Genomic DNA, 20738 nt, shown 5'->3' with positions numbered 1-20738 from the left:
TCAGCATTGCTTTGCTGCACTGGGAGGTAGGGACTACCAGAAATTAATCCAGTCAACACAGCTGTTTGTGGAGGTCATGGTAAGAACACAACTCGTTGACTCATAGATTCCTTGCCAAAACATAACCTCTTCTACATCTGTGAGTCTCCTCCAATCTTTCTGCATCAAACCTCATCTTTGTTCCTTTAGCTTTTTTTTGCTCTCTGTGAATTCATTCAGCTGGAGAGACGGCAGGTATTCATCAAGGCAGCTCTCTGCTTCCTACCCAGGTGATTCTGATGAACCCTTAGCACCCTTCCATATAGACAGGAAAATTTCTTTCTAGGGCTTTGCTGATGTATCATTTTCCAGCTGCAGTAGGGCAGTGTATGGATTGGTAAGCTGACACCTGTGGACTTGACCTGTATAGGCTCATTAGGTCCCTGGGAGGTTCCTGGAGAGGACTGTGGAACAGTGCAGGCAGAACAAATGCTAAAATACAGCAAACATATTCCTCCATGGAGAAATTCATCCAGTTGCAAAGTAGCTCAGGTGAAAAGAGACCACTGGAAATAGTCCACACCCGGTGCTCAGGTACCTTGTCCAGTCACGTTCTGTGTATCTTCAAAGATGGAGACTCCACACCCTCTCTGGGCAACCTGTGCCAGTGTCCAATCATGCCAGCAGTAAAAGTTTTATCTATAAAGGGCATTTAAATGGAGTTCCCTGTATTTCAAACTGTGCCCACCGCGATTCGAAAGGAAGAGGCAGTTGTGTAGGTGGGTTTTAGCAGAGTCAGGAGAAAGGAAACAAAGCATTAGACTGTGGTAAAACAGGGAATTCGGTAGCAAAAATGACGAATTTCCATGGCACAGTGCAAATCAGCACATTCTAAAGATTGGAAGAGGGAAATCCTTCCAGCACCAACTGAGATAGATGAGGTAGTTCACACCTTTCAGAATTACAGTTTGAGGCAGCCTGAAACACGATGGAGAGTGAGCTATGTCAGCATATGCTTGGAGCATGTTCTCAATTTTGTCTGTACATGTGAGCACAAGAAAATTCTCCTGTTTTTCAGAGCCGAGCAGGATTTCTCTAGCACAATTCTGTGGCAGTGGGCAAATTCCACAGGAAAGCTTTACAGCCACAGAACATATAAAGTCTGGAACATGGATAAACTGGTTAGGATAAAATAGAAACCAGCAAAACCCTCTGCCAAAATCTGAAGTGAAATGAATAGAGGTTCAAAAAAAGTTCATTCAGTATGCGTGGCTCCTTGTTTCCATAATTTAGGAATAATTACATTTTTGTCAGTAACATTGTTTTTAAATGTCAATAGAAACCAGACAAGTATATTTGTAAACCCAGCCCTGTCACATTGAATATATTAGGTTTTCCAGTACCAGCCTCTTTTAAGTAAGAGGCTGAGGAAACATTAAAAGCTCTGTAACTCTCAAGTGTTAGGAAGCTATTGAAAGAGCTTGTTAGGCCTTATGACAAGCAGGTTGAAATATGGGCCTGGAGCTTTGTGAAGGAGCTGGAAAGCTGTGGTTGAAGAGAGGACAGTGTCCAAGAGTTTGTAGGCCAGATGATTTGTGCAAAGGGGATATTGGAAGGTTCAAGGCAAAATACACAAATGGGGCTACCCACAGGGACAGTGTTAAACTGAGACCAAAGTGCTTCCCTAGCTTGGTTTCTAAACATCAGTTAGTCTGTCTAACCAAAGAAGGCATTTTCAGTTAAAGTTTCTTCCTGTCCACACTCTGGCCAAGGAGCCATTTTCTGTTACCTAATTGACTACATTTGTTCTGATCCAACTTCCCTTAGCCTTTTACTTAGTGAGACTGTGGGTCTTTCTACTAATCCAGAACAGCACATGATTCTCTTCTGACAGTCCTAGATGGGTTTAGTTAACTCTGTCCTTCCCTCCTGGTTCCGTTCTTATCCCTCTGCTTTGGTATTGTGCTTAAATAGGCCACCTTCTTTACACCTATCATTCATTATCTGGAGAAGCTTTTTGGTTCTGTCGTCTTCTACTAGACCAGCTTGGGTTCCTAGGAAATTTAAGTTAGCCTCTGGCAAGATAGATCCTACTAACAAAACATATATTTTCCATGTTCTTGGATCCACTGCCATGGCACAAGCAACAAGAAAAAATAAATGAATAAAGGTTGTTCCTAGCATTTATAGTTTTGAATGCAAATTTGAAGATGTGAGCTGAGCACAGTGATAACTTATGTGACTTGCAGGCCTCTTTGAGCTATAACTTGGAGGTGTGTACCTAGTCTTGTTCATATCACCATGGGATTGAGAGCTCCCCAGGAATATTCTTTTTAAAAAAACCCTTGATCTTCAATGAAGATGCATAGTAAAGAAAATGTAACTCTACAGAGACAGCTTGTAAGAATCACTGCATCCATTTCATGGGGTTTAATTGTATGTAATTCATAGTCCTGTCAAAATGTAACTGAGCTAAAGTTATCTGCCACTTTAAAACTAGGTTCTAGAGGCCCTGAGCATAGGTATCATCATTAGGCTATGTCAGCTCAAGAATGAGTTCCTCGAAAAGTGGATCAGGAAGCTGTTACAGCTAAGCAGTTGTTATGGCTGTTGACGGCTAGCTAGAGAATATTACATTACACTAACTCAATTTTTTCCCAAAGGATAGGAATTTTTTACGCTTATTTCCTTTTTTACAGATATGACAGATCTGGGATATGTAAAACAGAAGAGAATAGGGAAGCAGGAACATTTAAAAAAAAACCCCAGTGGTTTGAAATCCTAGCTTTCTAATACCTTTTTGAGTTATATATATGTTCTCTCTCTTTTACATAACATAGCTGGTTGGGAAAAAAAATCTTTCCAGTTAAGGTTGTAATCTGCCAGTATTTGTTGCTGAACTTTCCAGATCATCCCTTGTCAACCTAAGATTATTTTCCCTAATCCCTGCTGCACCTTAAACACATCACCAGGCATTCACCAGAGAAAGGTTAGTCCCAACTGCCTCTGCAAACACAACATCTCTGAGTCACTACAGACATTCTTCATGTAATCCCATAGTCCCTGAGCAGTTCCAAACAGGCCACTCATTCCAGCCTTACCAACATATTTCTCACTGAGTCAGGAAGGACACAGAGCCTTTGCGTAACCCTGCTGTCATGCAGAAATGTCACTGTCTGTGAACAATACCAGATTACACCAGACAAAACCCAGTCTGAAGAGTGAAGTGAATTTCGTCATTAAAAACCAGAACAAAACTAAATGATAACACGCTCTACTCAGAGTACCTGACAGATACTGGGTATATAAACCTACATTCCTCCAAAGTCACATACTTGGAGGTGTATGGAACCATCCTGAGAACAGTGCATGGCCACACCACAAAACAAGGGCAAATTTCTTCACTCCATGTTTATTTATATCACATCTCTTTGGACATTCTCCTCTTACTGAGTGCAGTAGCTGGAACCTGTTCTTCCAGCTTCATTATATGAAGGTAAAAGTCTCAGCTTTAGAAACCAGCATTGCTGGGCTTGAAAAACATTATCTTCTCCCATTTCATGGCTCAGGAATTCATACTCTGCTACTCACCAGCTCACTGACTTTCCTGTAGCTGAAGTTTTGTTATGGTAAGTTGAAGAATTCTGTGAAAATCTAGAATTATCTCTTCTTTTTCACATTATGTATTTTCTAGGGCTTCTTTATTTTACCGGAGGGATAATGAAGTAATCCCTGAAGAGCATCTTATTTGCTGATTGTGTTGTAATCATCATATGCCTAATACAAAGTGTGGATTCTTCATCTTAATAATATTCTCCTGGAGGGGAGGCTGGAGTCAGGGAAAACTCCCGTGTAGCTAACCTTGGCAGTATTCAGTGTGTCTAGCAGATGCCAAGTGCAATGTTCTGGAATAAATCATTGCTAGCTAAATCTTAGGTAATATAACAAGTTAAATATATGAATGTGTTATTTTAGCAAATGCATGCTGTCAGCTCTAATCCTGGGTTTCCAGCCTCTAAAAATGCAGGTGGTGCATATTAGTGATGAAGTGAACAGTTTGAGGAGGAAGGAATTTAAAAGTATCCTAAATTCAAATTACTTGATGTAGAAAGTTGAAACGCTTATATCCATGGGAAAATTTTCCTTTTTCCTTTTTTTTTGTAAACCACTCAAGTGCAGATACACTTCCTCTTTTACTACCACATGTTTGTGGGGAGCAGGAGGTTTTGGAAATTTGAGAAAATAACTTGTAATTCTGTAGAACTTTCACTAGCTCTGTTTGGGCTGTAATTTGCAGCCTGAAAGACATAGATATAAAGAAAACACTACCAGGAAATAATGTTGCTTAGATTAATTGATGTTGCTGCACATGTTTAAGTCAATTACTCAGAGGAAACACAAAAATTCTTAACTGTTTATGGTACCTAAAACCAGTATAAATAAAGCACTGCTCTCCAAAACTTAGAGAATTTTTTATCTTAGGAGGATTAAGTGAATTCACTTATTTTCTTTAAAGAAAACAAAACTAGTATTCTGTCTCTTTTCTAATCTTTTTCAGCATAAATTTTTTTCTTTATAAAAAGAAAATGAATGAACACAGTTGATACTAAAGATTAAAGTATCTTTCTACATTTGCTGAGCAGTAATTTGTTTATTTTTCACACTGATAAATTTTGAGGTAAAATTATTAATCTGTCCACTTTCTATTATTAGGTATATTCAACAGTAAAAAATGTAGTGGAAAGGACTTAAGAAAGGCTCGTGGGGGCAGATGGGAGAAAAAATTAAGTGAACTTTAAGGTCAGTGTCATAAAGTTACCAACCTAACCTGATTATTATCTGCCCTCTGGAGAGGGGAGAATCTTACACAACTGCATTAAAGTTGAGAAAAATGAGAAGCTGAAGAGGAAATTGTATTACTCACTGAGGTAGATTATGTTGTACAGTTAACAAATGATGGCTAGTTAGATTCCTTAAAAAAAAAAGCACTGAAGTCATGTAACTGAACAAAGAAAAGGTAACTATAAAAATCTTGCACCTTAGCTGTGAAAGTGAGGTGAATATCCCTTAGTATACACCTGGCTTCTCTTTTGTAGGCAGCCAAAGGCTTTCCACTAAGAGGAATACATTGTTTACAGGTTTGGAAAGGTCCATTCTGTATCCCAACAGTCATCTTTTTATGATGGCATGGCAAAATCTAGATAGTGTCCTACTGTTTTCACTGATTCTGCAGCTTCACTTTCCTGAGCCACCAAGGTTATTTCTAGGTGGAGGTGCGTTTCCGCAAAGAGAAATTGTGAGGGAACTGAAGAGCAGATGTCTCTCGTATGTACCCTGCATTGTCCACGTGAGCTGCAGGGCTGTGTCAGTCAGGGGAGAAGAGCACTAGGGATGGTGTGATTGTCTTACTGGCTGGTGGCTCAGCCTGTGCCTTCCCTGCTGTCAGGCAGTATGTAGACTTTTGGATAGGGGTGATGGGGTGCTGAGCACTGAGTGTTGGAAAATGGAAGAATCAAGGGAACGCACCTTCACCTGACCTTCGTCATGATGGCTAAGGACAAAGGGATCTCACTCTTTGATTTTTCTGTGGTAATGGGCTTTTTAATCTTGAGTGGCCTACCTGTATGTGAAGCCTCTATCCTTGTACTTTATTCAGAAAGCACAAGATGTTTTTTGATTGATTCAAACTGAAGTGCTCACATTGAAAACATTTCCAGAGTTACACAGTCTAGAAGAAATACAAAATTAAAGTCCTTCAGTGTAGAAGTATACATGAAACGATGGATATTTCTGTAGCTTTGAAAACCGGGTTGTCCTTCAACTCCTACTTCAAATTCATTTTGGGAAACTTTTTCAGTAAATGAACACTGTTAAAACTCAGTCTCTTTGCTGGGTAGAAGGGCCAGCAACATTTTTACGAGCTGTCTCACAGATGAAATGTGCTTATTAACAGCACTTAAGTTGCTTGCCTGTTGCAAAGTAAAATTAGGTGCCTTTAATCAAACAATTTTTCATGCACTAAATGCCCTATTTTGACTTTTATCTATGCCTGGACTTCAAATGCAGAATTGTACAAGGTGCTAATTTTGGCACATTTATTTGAGAAATAGCATGTACATTTCTGATATGTACATTAAATTTTATGTCTATTATTTAGTGTATTTTCTTTAGTTATTAGAGGGGCAGGCAAGAGATATCCTGGACTCAGTAACATGGGTGCTAATGCTCTGACTGGGTGCAGTGAGAGAGTAATAATACTGTTGTATTTCTTGAAAGTGTTTTTGGTGCAGAGTACTTGAAAATAAATGGAATAGAAATATTACTGTACAAGACACCATAATCTTTTAGCTAAGCCTGATATAAAGAGAAATGAGTTGTTTGCTGCACTGCTTTGAAATGCAAGAACTTAAAATAGAGGCATTGGTTTATTCTGCCTTTTGTTACACTCAGAGCTTTGGAAATGTGCAGAGCAGGGAACACAGACTTATTTTTTCCCCCTCTTTTAACAACCGAGGGTTTAGAGTGGCTGCTGGCGCAGGAGGAAATGCCATTAGATAGATACAAGAAAAGCCAATATTCCGTGTTATTCGTGCAGACAACTAACATTTGAAACTTGCACGAACTGCTTCCACTTAAAAGCTGTCAGTCACATTGGTTATAAAAAGCCCAGAGCACTCAGGGACTGTCAATCAGTTCTTAGGAGAAAGAGCTGACATCTTAACATTTACTTTGCCAGTATTTACCAGATGCAGAGAACCAAAGGGTGAAAATTCAAATGAAAACACACATTCTCGCTGATCATATAATACAAGGGAAACATTTAGATCAGTTACTGTAGCTGCTCACCTAGGAGCCTCCAATCCCGAGAAGGTTTTTCTCTCTTGCTCTATGAATAGATCTGTTGCAGGCTGGCTCCGCCGTGTTGCAGGGAAAAGGCTTTTGCAGACACTGTCTGCGGAGGGCTGTCACGTCAGGTGAGGAAACAGTTTAACTCTGGCCCATTAAGTCTAGAGGAGTAGCATGAAATGTGCAGAGGACTTGGAAAGGGCACATAAAGGGCATCTACCTTGCTTTTTTTCTTATGGTAATAGGTATGTGGGTGTTGTAATTATCAGGCTGATGACATGTTCTCGTGCAAGAAGGGGATTGGCAAGGAAAGGAAGAGGAGGAACCAGTTAATTCAAATACGTCTTCTGATCTTTTTCTGTATGTTTCTAGATCTAGTTATCCCTGGATTACCCTGATGTTTTAGATACTGATCCTGGTGCTTCAGTGGGCCTGCAGCTGTGCGTAGCACTGTAAATTCAGCAGCTGTGACCTCTGGTCAGAACCACTGTTGTTGTCACAGAGCAGGAGGTATAGGTGCAGCTGTGAGCAAGGTGCAGAGCTGGTGTTCACGTATTGCAAGCTTATACACGTGCTGCTCTACTGAAGGTAAAAGGAGTGTTGTCCCTGAGGGTGCCTCCAGCAGTTCACTGGACCTGAGTGCCCAGTATTGCATTCCCACAGCTGCATGCATCTGAAAGCATCCATGGGACTCTTGGTCCATCTTTGACCAGACTGCCAGTCTGAGTTGGCATGGCCAAACACGGCAACTATGGAAATGTTCAGAACCCTGCTTTAAATAAAGTCATTCATGTGGGTGCCTTTTTACCAGAGTCTTCTGGAAGCAAGCACCTTCCAGTGTTTATGTCTCTTGGAGTGGTGCAGCCAACATCTGCAGTGAGTTGTTCACCAATGATCCCAGAGGTTTTGTTCATGTGTGCATCCAAATGTTAAGTCTCACAATCCTAATGCAGCCTTTGGTTCTGTGGAGTCTTCCACATCTTCCATGTGGAATTCCTCCTGCCATTTGGAGCAGAATTTTGTCCCAGATCAAACCTCTAGATAAGGTTTTTGGAAAACTATTGTAACTGTAGATACTTATGTATAAACAACTAGAACCAAAGTCATGTTCTCATTCAGTTTCCATTGTAGTCAATGGAAGTTAAATCAACTTATTATGGAATCAGTAAGTTTATGGAATCAAGTGATTTGGTTTACCTTGGAGTAGACACATCTCTGCTGTCAGCAGAATAGTCCTATAAACTTCATTGACTATATTGAGTAGATCTCCTTTGATGGTAGTAGGAATTCATACGCTTATTGCATATTAAGTGCCTTAATCTTGAACCAAATCCCACCCTTGCAGCCAGCTGCTTAAGTGACTCTGCCAGTTTGGAGGACTTCCCTACTGGGATTATAGCCTTGTCTTGAAACTTGTGTTCCCACAAACATGGAGCTGCCATATTTTCTTTCATAGCAGGGCTGTCTGACATGATATATACACACTTTAACCTTTCAGTTGTCTTTAACTTGCATGCAGACAGCCCTACAGCTGTGGCAGCCCAAAGCCCACTGTGGCTAAGCAGACCAAGTATTTACCAGTTACTCCAGATCTTTCTCTGTGTATTTGTGTGTCAGGTTTATATATTAACCAGTGGTATGAAGAATACCAATTCAGGTTATAGAATATGGGTAAACTAATTACATGACAATTAACAAGGTCTTGCTGCTGTAAGTGTGTATAGGTGCAAGGAAACTATGTTATCTGTCACAGATTACTGTAGGGTTCAGGTAGTACAATAAGATCAGACAATGTGTTTGGGGACTTGATTGGAGATAAAAGCTTCCTCTTTTCCCCTTGGAAAGGGGGAAAAACTGGAGCAGTATACACCACTGCTTGTGACCTTTAGTTACCAAGGGAAAAAGCATTTTCCCATTGTTCCTTACATGTCTGTCTGTTTATACACGGGCCAGGCCTGTATTCTCTAGTGCTTTATTTTTGTGTTAGGAAGTTGTTTTTTCCCCTTGGGAGACTCTTCATCCTCCTTTTGAGGGTAAATAATGAATGCTATTCACCATAACAATAAGTCCAGAAAAGTAACAGAAAACAAAATGTCCCTGTATACATTTTGAATAGCTAAAAGTTGATTACATCAATGCTCTGTTAATCATCTTCAGATTTTAATGCCAGAAACCAGAAGGCTGTGATTTGTATGAACCAGAGGTTGGGACTAAGAGAAAGATCAATAGGTTAATGTAAGAAAATGTAGGCTGAATGTGTCTTGAGTAATTTCCTAATAGAAGTAACCACTGGTATGCAGAACAGACTACTGTGGTCCACAGAGGATGTAAAATAAAATGTGTATTTTTTTTTTTATTTCTCAAAATACTACAGAAGTTATATGTGAAAAATACAGAGCAGAAGAAAGAACTTGTGTTATATCCTCATGTCCTCTGTGTCCTGTGATCCATGTCCTAGGGGTCCTTTATTGTACAACATCTAAGATACAGAGCACATGGGGTCAGGAAAACAGTTAATGAACTCCTGTATGTACTGGTTATCCCTTTGCTCCCCTCCTCTGATGGTGCAGAAAGTCAGAAAATGCTTGATGATGTAACCTGGAGCTCTACCAGACAAAGAGGAGATTGTAACAGAGAGAGTCTAGGACTTGCCTTCCTGGGCAAGATATGGCATTCCCAGAAGTGCCAATTCCTTGTCTGCAGATCATGAGCTGGAGACCTGTTCCCGTGCTGTGCAAGTTACTGCTACTGGCTGAATGCCAGCCTGTAGTATGGGGGATCCCCTTGTGAGATTTCTTCCAAGAACTAAATATAAATTCCATTAATTCACTCTTACCTGAGTACATTGGAGTTAACTAGTTATGTGCATTAACTTTTAAAAATCCAGTCTGAGGTAGTTCAAAGAGCTCTTAACAGTGAAATAAAAATAAAGTCCTCTTCACCTCAAATGTAGTGGTTTCAGGGTAAACTTCAGGTATTGAATCATCCCTTCCTTTGCAAAAGTGAATGATTCTAAATTGTTGGAGCAGTTTCCCTCTTTTCATCTAGTGATCATAGCAGCATACAAGAGGAATTCCATTAATATTATCCAGGTGAAGGAAAATAGGAACTGACCTAAAGTAATGTAATGTTGGGTAAATCATTGGCTAACAAGGCAGCATGTACTTAAGACTGCTTCTTTCTCTGAACAACATCCAGAATTTTAGACATAACCTTAAAGATAAGGAAATGGCTTCTGAAATGGTTGTTTTACTGGATGCTTGTTGAGAAGGAACAGAGTTTTACACCTTTTGGAAGTCCCTTTTACTTAAAGCAGCTGTGACTGTCAGTCATTGGCAATGCTCATAATGTTTTGGGAAAACTGATTATAATTCTTACATGTGCAGATATTAAAAGGAGGCAGAGTTTTCCCTGCTGTCAAAAGCTAATTTTGTTTTAAAGTGACAAATAAAATGAAATTCTAATACATGTGGGAATTTGAGAAAACCAAACATATTATTAAAAAATCGTCGGAAAAAGACACAAGGCAAATGTGAGTATTCCATTTGCAAATTTCAAATTACTTCTTAGACTGTTGCAGTAAAACAAAGTTAGTATTGCTAATGTAAAGGTATGACATGTTATGAGCTTGGCTTTTAAAAAAGTTGTAGTAATTTCTTGTTTGTTTTATGTTGCCTTTTGATTTCTCCACTTTTTTTTAATCTCTGGACTTCACACTTTCAAGTTTTTTCCACAACAGCAAGGCCTATGTATTTTATAAGAATTATATATGTATGTATATATTTGGTAAAATATATGATTATTGGAAAACTAAATGACTTGAGGAAAAGGGTCTTCAAGAGAAACATCAAATACTCTGAGATTCATAATAAAGTCTTAGGAGCTGGCAGCATAAAATGAGGGAGTATTTGCAAAGGTTCTATAGCAGTGAATAGAGAGAAGGCCTCTGGGACAGTTAGGTTGGGCTTCTGTTCTGGATGACCTTGTTCTCCATTGGGGTCACTTCTCCACTGCCTATAGAAAGAAACATGGTCTCACCAGGCTGGAGATGGCTTTTGTGAACAGCTCTTAAAGGGAACATGAAAGGAGACTTTTAATGTAACAAGCTGCACTTCTAGTCCCACGTGTCTGTAGTGATCTCAGGATACATGAGGGCTGTAATTCTGTCCTGAATGAGATGTGCTGGTCCAGCCTACTAGAGAGCTAACACCTACCACGTGCATAGATCTGTACTGAATAGTTGCTGCTGGATACCTGCCGGAGTTTGGGAAAGGGTGATAAACATGTTTGTGACAGCCCGTTTGATACACTGTGACACTAATAGCTGGAAAGAGTGCTCCGTAGGTAGGGAACCGCTGTGCGGAATTAGTCAGTCACCAATCTGCTCACAGCGCCGTACCAGGAGTAGGCTGCGAATTTGAGCCAGACAGTTGGTGCTTTCCTGTAGGCATCCAGACAAGCCCGTTCCGAGATGACATTTGCTATGCTACAGATATGTCATGGATCATTTTTCACAGCCCTGTTGAAGTGGCTTATTTATTATCATCTGTTCTGGTGTTACATCCTGGACAAGGGAGAACTGTTTACCACAGTGCCAGGAATTACTTGTTACTGCAATCTGATTCCAGGAGAAGGCTTAGGATAAGGCTCATTGCTTTCCTCAAGGCTGCCACTGCTACTGCAAGGCACTCCAGACTGAACCACTGAGTCAAATCCCAGGAGTTACAGCTGGAGTTAGTGGTTTGATATTTAAGTGAATGACCTCTAAGTGAAGAAGTACTGGATTCGTCATCATTCCACTTGCCTCAGCTTTGGAAATCAAATACCAAAATTGTTGCCAGCAGAAAAATTTGACCTTGGGGGTAGGCAGCTCTGTCCATTCAAGATTTGCTGAAGTCAAATTATCAAGAGCAGTGATTCTCAGCTATGCTTCACAGATTGCTAGCGGCTTGCAAAGCCATGCTGCCTTAAAATGTTGGTGTTACAAGGCAGTGTGATAGCCCAGAGTGCATTCAGAAAGTTGACAGTGATCCATGAACAGGATGCCAAGGAATTGCTGCCATTACTGTGCTAGAGCATGGGGAGTTTTCAGTGTTGCTTTTCACAGGGAGAGGAGCTAATGACTTTCAGAAATGGTAACAGGACATGATGGTTGTGTTTTCTAGACTTAGTGTGTTATTCTTACAATTTTCTTTCCTTGCCCTGTCTCAGAATAACACTTGCTACTGTTAAATACTGTAAAAACACATTTCTAGGCAAGTCACTCACTTTTCTCTGGGTCTGCTTGTCCAGTTTGATTTGTGTTGCTCTCCTAGAATATTATTTCCCAAAATTTCTACCATTATGGTTAATTAATTCATTGGCTAATACCTGTCATCCAAGATGATTCTGTTGTTATTAGGAAGGAATCAGATTGATCTTCATGGAAAGGAGGCTAGTGCAAATGGCAGTTACCGTGGGTAAAAGTGCGCTGCTGTATGTGCTGCAGGAAATCCCACTGAATCTACTGGAGAACACTTACATTCAGTGCACAGGTTTTAAAGCGACCCAGCATAAGAACGTCTTTTCTTCCAGTTGTTGTTATTGTTGTCTGTATGAGGGTAGGAGGACTGGGAGACTCCAAACAATAACATGGCCCCATTGCACCAGGTGTTGGTGACCATTGAAAGAGTGTTATGATGGAAACAGCAGATAAAAGCAGTCATCTTCAGTCTGCAGCTGGAAGGTAGGATAGATGGTTTGCCTGAGACAGCATGGAGGTGAACCCACCCCTGTTTTCCTTAAGTACAGAGATTGAGCCATTTCCTTCTTCCTGTTACAGCCCAGCCTAGGACTGGAACAACACAAGATGGGACCTGCTGGGGAGGAAGCTTCCCATGACTTGCCTGCTGGCTTCCAGCTGGTGAAATGAAGGGCCAGCAACCCACGTGATTAAGGACAGAAGGTGAGCAGGCTGCCTGGGGGAGTTTGTGTTCTTAGGAGCCCTTAGGTCAGACCAGGAGAGGGTGCCTGTTTGCCCCAGCAGCTGAGCACCTGCTGGGGTGTGACAGCACAAGTTCCCCCAGTTCACAGTTAGGAGAAGCTGCATGCCTGGGACTGGCTTCCCTGCTTTCACAGGAGACATCAGTGGTGCCCTGACCAGCAAGGTGGCTTTCAGGGCAAGTGGGGGTGCAGTCTGCTGTGTCAGGAGAGGGCTCATAAAGCTTTTTTTTAAACATCGTCACATCTTGGTTATCTGTTGGCAATAACAGGTTTTCCTGTCAGAACAGTCAATGCAGAGGTAGAAACAATAATTCAGCTAACTAGCTAGAATAAATGATCTGGGGCCTGTGGCAATGCAGTGGTATAAAGTGTTAAAAAATGGGCTGAAGACAACTTCTGAAGAAGTGTTGTCATTTACTGAGAAATTTACTTTGCCAGCTAGTGTAAGTCCAAATATTAAACTTGTTAAGATTTTTATTTTTTTTAAAGCAACTGTAGCATGAAGGAAAAAATTATAGATGTTGAGACTTTGTTCTTTTTTTAAAATGGAGCCTTGTTACTGAGCCAGAACATGAAAAGTGTCTAGAAAGAGAACGCAAACAAATTAATCCGTTCTAATCCAATAGAATACAAAAGTAGGCATAAAACAATGGCTGAACAAAATGAACTCAGATTTATAATTCTTTTACTATAATGTAGCAGTAGTCAGTAACAAAGGAAATTCATTTTGCATTGTTCACTTTGTGATGTTTGTTAGATTGGCAATGTCCTGTGAAAATGCTGTACCTCAGACAGCAGAATACAGCTTTTTCTAGGATATATATATAAATATTCTTATTTTTTGTGTGCTTCTAAAAAGGGAAAATTAAGACGTGCTATACTGTACTCCTAGTTCTAACCTGCTATTTCAGATGTTTTAATTTGCCGGACACAAGTGAGGACTCATTCAAAGATTTAATATGTGCTGCCCCCATCGTTTGTGATAAACATGCATTCTTGCCTGCTAGTCAGAGAATTGCAGTGCTTAGGTGGTGTGTATATGTCAGTCTGGTTTGGTGCTTCAGGTTATTTTTCACTGTTGCTGAGGTTAACTGGTGAATCAGAGTGATTCTGTGCTTACAGCTATATAACCAGAAGCATAAGTTGGCCTGTAAATAGTTGTTAATAGAGCAGGAACATGTTTATATATTTTTGTTAGACCTGCCTCCTAGTGAAAAAAGTCATTATGCATTAGGACAGATTGTATTAATTGTTTATCTCTCCTTCCACATGGTGAAACCAATCTTTCATGAACTCACAGAATGTTTCAATCAAATTTAACAGTGGCCTAGGCTTTATTTAAGTGTCTTAAGTTCTCAAAAGCAGGTGGTCAGGTAGAAGGGAGAAGGCAGCAAGAAGGTTTCCAGGCTGCAGGACTCAGAACTTGGATCCTATCAGACCTCTGAGTGCCCACGGTGGAAGGAAGCCCTGAGATGCAGGTGCTCGTGGAATCTGCTGCTCACAGAACTTACTTGTCTGTAAGGAAGACAAAAAGTGCTTACCAGTCCTGATAAATTCTGCTTCTGCTCATGATTCTAAATACTTTCACATTTTAAAAATATCTGCTGCTTTTGGTTAGAGGGAGAGAGAAAGAACACTTAGGACTTTGCACACACCAGTGCTATGGTTGTGTAAATGTCTGCGCTAACAATAGCAGTGTGCTATCCACAATGGGAAGTCCCCATTCCTGGCCTTCCCTCTGCTGCTTTCCACCACCCCTGTCCTGGCTGCACCAAACTGTTTTCATATGAACTCTGGCTCTCAACACCTTTCCAACCTCTTCTTTTTATTTGGGCTCATTTTTCTGCAGATTAGCGAGTTGAACCAGCACACAGAGATAGGAATCAGTGTCCTTACTACACACTTCCAATTTCACAGAGTCTGTTCCCAGTCCCCAGCATGGTAAGACATGTGAATGTCTTAATTCAGACCCCTCTGCTGGCCTAGGAATGGGAAGCAGAAACAACCTAGTTGGGATATTGTAGGGTCTGGTTTTGCAGCTATGTCTCACAGTTAGTTTGAACAGAATCCAGCTGAACAGGAACTCTGAGGGTGTTTTCTTCTCTACCTCCTCATTCTTTAGCAATGATTGCTATAACCTGCAGCACTGGTGGAAATTACTCAGGTCCTCCAATGGCCTCAGAAAGGGGACAGGGATTAACTGAAGCACTAACAGCTGAAATGGCTACTCCACCAAGCAGAAACAATAAGAGACATAGAAAGTGACCTTGGTTTCTGTGTGCTCTGTGTCTCACAGCTTAAAAAGCATCTCAGTGCTGGTTGTAAGATGCTGAAGTAAGTAACAGTGCTATCTGCTGTGACCTCACAGGGGTTCTCAAACAAAACCTGGATGTACACATTTTGCTATTTGTGTGATGTCTGCATGCATGATAGTTGTCTTGGCAAAGCAGAGAATGCTTTCTTTAAATCTGTTACTTTTGAATTCATTTTTCAACTAATTGCCTTTGTGCAGCAAATTGCAGTACCTTTCTCTTGTATTCAGGGAGCAATATACGCTTGTGGCTAATTTTAACATCTCTGTTCCCGTGCACAGAAAGCTGAAAGATTCTGCTTTCTTGGCAGAAAACAGCAGCAACTTCAAATCCTGTTAAATTGAGTCAGTAGAGTGATTTCTATTGCAATGGGAGAAGCATTCGGAGGTAGCAATTGTACCAAGCTCACACCTAAGGCAAAGAAAAAAGACTGGCTACTAAAAGATCCTGACTGAGATATTTTCAAAAGTGCCTTAATCTCCTGGGTGTCCAGCAAACACTGGGCATCTGCAAGTGAGGTCTTGACATGTGGAGCTCATTATAGCTTTGGGATGGGATGAAATTAAGTCTAGAGCTGCCGTTCAGCCCTTCAGCTCTATATGTAGGGATGCCGAACCCATGGCCTGGGTGCCATATCTGCTGTCTGTACACAGCCTCCTGCTGTGTTTTTTGAGGGTCTCATAGGTCTGTCAGTGTCACCTTATGAGGAATTCTCTTGGTCCCGGTGACCCAACTACAGCAAGTGGCTTGTTTCGCAGCACCAGCCTTACCACCCAGTTTCCCACCCACCCTACCATCTTTCCAAGAGTGTGCCCACCATGTAGTTCACAGGCAAAAAAGCTACAGTATCAACTGCAAGGACGTTTTAAGTAAACACTTGGCTTCACTAATGCAGAGTTTTGAACGGTGTACACTGACAGTGCCAAGACTAGCCACCACAGCTGAAACTTGTGTACTTTGTCTTTTATCACTTTCTGCAGTGGCTCTAAGTAAGGTTGTTCTCACAGTCCTGCCTCAAAGCTTGTGTTTACTTCATAGGGCATGGAAGCATGTCACAAATTGATTTTGATGGAAATAAGGGGACAAAAAAGTACATGTTCTCATGTTGTATCTCTTTGCTCTGGCACTATGCTAATTCACTCACTTTTCTGTGCTTCTGTTTTGTAATGTATTCCCTGTCCTCTTAGTCTGTTATCCTGGCTGGCCCATCTTTGTTAAACATCCATATTCAATCAACAAGTAAACCATCAAATGAGGAGTCCTGCAGTTCAAATATGAAACTCTGATTCATATGGGAAGTGGGTTTTTTGAATTTGCTTTAATGAAAGCAGTCTCAGCAGCTCACAGACACAAAAAAACCCCCACACATGGAAAATATGTGTAAGCTGTTATTGCTTCAGCTTTGAGGAAAATGTTTATGTTGTGCCGTGGTTAATACAAATTAAATTATTGTTGTTAAATCCCCAAATGATTTTGTTTTGTTTTGTTTGGGATAGGCCCATGCCTTTCTTTATTTGTAGGAACAAGCAGAAGACAGAAAATGATCTTACTGAAATGATTTATTGTTTTGGTTTACAGCCATGAAAGGGAATGGCATTTTCAAGGCTGTATGTGTGCCCAGCTGTTGGCAGCTCACATTTCTATGGTCAGAGGATAAGATTATTCACAGAAAAAAATATTGATTTATCTTCTATCACACTTTAAATGCTCATTAGAAGTTAGCTCCCAGCACTACCAGTCAGGCTTTGTTGTTTTGCGAGTGTGAAAGCGGCTGAGGTGCACGTGCAACTTCTCTCTTCTAAAACCTGATCATCGTAAGCATACTTGGAACACATTTCTGCCCTGTTTTCCATAAAGTTTCTAACATTTACGTTGAATTTCTGAGTGAACAGAATAAGAATCATGCACAATTTAGTTTAAGTATAGTCTACCTGTATTGCTTCCAAAACTATTACTATTGCTTAAAAGAATAGCAGTTTCCAGATTTAAAACACTGACAGAGGTTGTAACATTAGCATACCATTTTTCCCCTTTTGCTTTGTGAATTCCGAATTCAATTATGCTTTCTGGAGACTGAGTACAGTCACATTTTAAATTCAAAGGCACAAGTACAATTTATATGGGCTGACTGGTTGCTGATCGGAAGAGAAGGATACCATTTCTAAGTGTAGTTTTCATTTTATTCTTCGCAGTTACTAGCTTCTACTGTGGCTTTGGAAAGAAAACGTTAGCAGCAGTATCAGTATAAAAAATGGAGGAAATAGCATTATTGGGAACAGAGTAATCTGGTCTCCTTCCTACCTCTACTGTCCATCTGCCATGGGCTAGAAGAAATTATTGGTGATAAGGAAAATTATACCAAGAGAAATTTAAGTGCCTCTCATTTATGGGGCATATAGAAGTCAAGCTGAGCGTCCAGGTCACTTCTAGATAAATAAAGAATGAATAAAACCTGCAATACTAAAGTAACAGTAGGAGCAAGCCTTGTCACTGTCCTTACCTTTTGCCATAAACATGTGTGAGTCAGGGCAGCGAGGTAAACTTCATAGCATGACCTGCAGGGTCTTTGGGGCCAGCATAGAATATTAGTTCTGAAACCATGGAAGAATCTCTCTGTAGCTACTTCTTTGTCCTTCATTTTGTAGCAGTTTGCTGAACAACAGCTCAAAAATCATGAGCTTTTCCTAAATTTTTCAGAATTGTGTGTATGTGTTAAAAAGTTACTTGTTTTGTTCTTTGTTACTTCTAGCTCTCAATTTCCTCTACAAACAGAAATAATAAAATTTTCCTTTTTAGTAAGGTCCCTGAAATTTTTCTATCAGTGCAGTAACTTATGATCTGGAAAAAATTTAGACTTGTTTAAAATTTCAGTTTTGCAAGAAACAGAAACAGACTCCTTAGACTTTGGGGTTTATTAATGTCAGAAAAAAAAATCAAAACTTAAATTAGTGTTTTGGAAATATGTTTGATAGTGTTTGATTTAAAAAAAATCATTATTAAAAAAAGCCATCACTTTCAGGGCATGCAGGATTTTATAGTGTAATAATTTGAGAAATTAATTTGGGAAATTAATTTTCATTCCAGTGAAGTTTAAAATCAGCAATTAAGGGTTGAGCATACAAACTAAGCAACACCATGGAAAATATGGAAGGCTTACAATTTGCTTTGTATTATCTGCTGCACATGTGGAGCTAGGTGACTGCAGATCACAAGGGATAGTGAATTCAGTTGTTGCTTCTAAAAAGGACTTCTGATTCTCTAAAGAGATGTGCTTTTGTCTGAGAGAACCCTTGGCATCTGCATGATGTACTGGAATGTACCGCCTTACTTGCAAAGCTGGAACTGTGTGTTATGTTCAAGAATTTATTTAATAATATTTTTTCCATGCTAGTTTTCTGGAAGCTTCAACTTTGCATGTTTATTTACAGATTAATTGAAAATAGCCTTGTATACCTTTTCATCCATGTATCATCTCCTTCAGCGTTTTAAGGGAACTTAAGTATTCTTATTTGGTGTTTTCTTTTTCCTTTTTTTTTTTCCCCCTTTCTTTTTTTTTCTTTTCCTGGACTCAGGTAGTCTTTTCTTAAATGAGAAGAAAGTTGTTTTGATTTCCTCTGTTTTCTTTCCCTTCTTTCTCCCTGTCTATACCTCTCCATGGAATTTGACTAGCAGAACCAAGATTTTTGTCTCTGTAATCATACATTGTCAACAATGACAAGAGGTGTAATTAGGTTCATAACCAGATTGTATAATAGAATCACAATCTCTCAAATGTTTAATTCCATTGGCTGAGTGTCCAGACAGCTGACCATAATTGCCAAGTACATAAATGTTTGCAGGTCTGTTACTGGTTGCCATAAACTTAAGTAAGACTGATTTGTAAAAAAAGTTATATTCTCCTGGCCTAGATTTTAGATAGACATCTTTCTATGGCAAAGATTCAGTCCTTCTAAAATCGTCATATATGCAAGTATCAGCCTCAGATTTCAATAGGGAAGGATTCTTAATTTTTAGGCTCGTCCTGGGGTAAGTTCTCAGTCTGCAAAGTTAAAAGTTCTGTCACTTAAAAGGCAAGAGAGCATGGAGGAACATAGCTTACTGGATTCATCTGAACAAGGCTGAGTGGACTGGAGAAAGCCCAATGAATTAAACACGCTTTTGAAATTGCTGGTATTTTAAATAGCAACTTTGGGCCTGGTCATTTGCTCCAAAGACTTTAAGTGGTGTGGTAGGCCACTGTTGGAGGCTGTAGTTCTTAAGAGTTAGGGTGAAATGCGGGTGCCATGGAAATGAATAACAAAAGCCCGAGATCTCAGAAAGGGGCCATGATTTAACTCAGCATCCAGCTTTTTCCCCCTTGCCAAAGAAGACACTAAAATGCAAAGCAATTTCAAGAGAGAGCAAAGGAGAGGAGAAACTTTCCATGCGAACAGGCATTGATCAAGCAGGCCATTTTATAAAGACAGACATATAATGAGGGCTTACTCACAGTTAAGGGAATTTTTATGTCCCAGGGTTTTTCCAGTTTTGCCAGATGGTAAGTCAAAAACAAGGCAGGAGGAAGAAGGCGGCCATAGAAAGAAATACTTTGGCTACTTGTACATTGCAGAGAATCAAGTTCTTGTGCTAGTTTTTAAGTATTATATGTCCAGAGGGGAATAGCAGAAAGAAACACAGAATTGTAATGAAAGTATAAGTAGACCCAGACCAACGGGAAGCTCAGTGTGACTCTGACAAGCTTTAATTTGCCAAAACGTTGCTTGTGCTGCAGTAGTTTCCCTTTATCCCCATAGTGCAGATGTCTTTAAGAGTAGGAGGCATGCTCCTCCCATTCCAGTTTCCTAGAAATGGATGAAAGCTTAAATATTTCCACATGCAGAGAGTTATTTATTTATTTATTTATTTTCCTCACACCAGCAGACCTATTTCTCAATCATAATTTTTCATTTCTCTCTCTTTGCCAAAGTCTTTTACAGTTCCTTGCCACTGGGGGCGATCCAACACAGATATTGCCGTGGCCAGTCCTTGTGCTTTGCAAGCACAGTCCTGGGGAGCTCGTGACAGTTCAACCAGCTAACTTGAAGAAAGAAATGAATACAGTCAGGCCACATAAAAACAACATCTACTGTGTTTCACTAGAAAATGAGATATTTATCTCTGAGGAAGAAGGAAAGATGATAGCAACTTTAAGATTTAAATTGATCCAAGTATATGATGCTAAAGATCCTAAATGGTTTCAAATTGCGGAAGATTATATTGTAATTTGTATATATTGCTTCCGTAGGCTGCTGAGGAAGCTAATTGCTATACATCCTGTGGTTAAGTTATCATCTTTCTCAATGACTGAAGATCATAATTTTATCTTTAGGTGAGTTTATTGCTATCTGTCTGTTATGTTCATTTGTATGCTGGAGCAGTGCTGACAAGCGTCCTGTTGTTCCCTGCACAATTTGTGTCAGCCAACCAGGTTAGTGAAAGAGTCACCTCTGGGAAACTGCTGTAGAGGAAATAAGCCCAGTCCCCTGAGAGAGCAAGTTTTCTTTTTCTTTTTTTTTCCTCCCCTAGCAGGACCAGTGAGTAGAGGCTGAGGCTGGAAACAGGGTCTTGGGCTGGGTTCAT

General features: G+C 40.1%; 1 long non-coding RNA gene across 1 annotated transcript in view; it reads left to right on the top strand.

The window, feature by feature from the left end:
- The window catches only part of LOC120409679, a 160190-nt gene that overhangs the window by 37177 nt on the left and 102275 nt on the right, over positions 1-20738 (top strand). Inside the window, exon 3 of the long non-coding RNA XR_005601425.1 lies at positions 12647-12769. This is a non-coding gene — a long non-coding RNA (uncharacterized LOC120409679). The remainder of the gene's footprint in view (positions 1-12646; positions 12770-20738) is intronic.

The sequence above is a fragment of the Corvus cornix genome, chromosome 2 (genome assembly GCF_000738735.6).
Source record: "Corvus cornix cornix isolate S_Up_H32 chromosome 2, ASM73873v5, whole genome shotgun sequence".
Lineage (NCBI taxonomy): Eukaryota > Metazoa > Chordata > Aves > Passeriformes > Corvidae > Corvus > Corvus cornix.
Note: the sequence above shows the minus strand (reverse complement) of the source record. Positions and strands in the feature narration are given on the sequence as shown.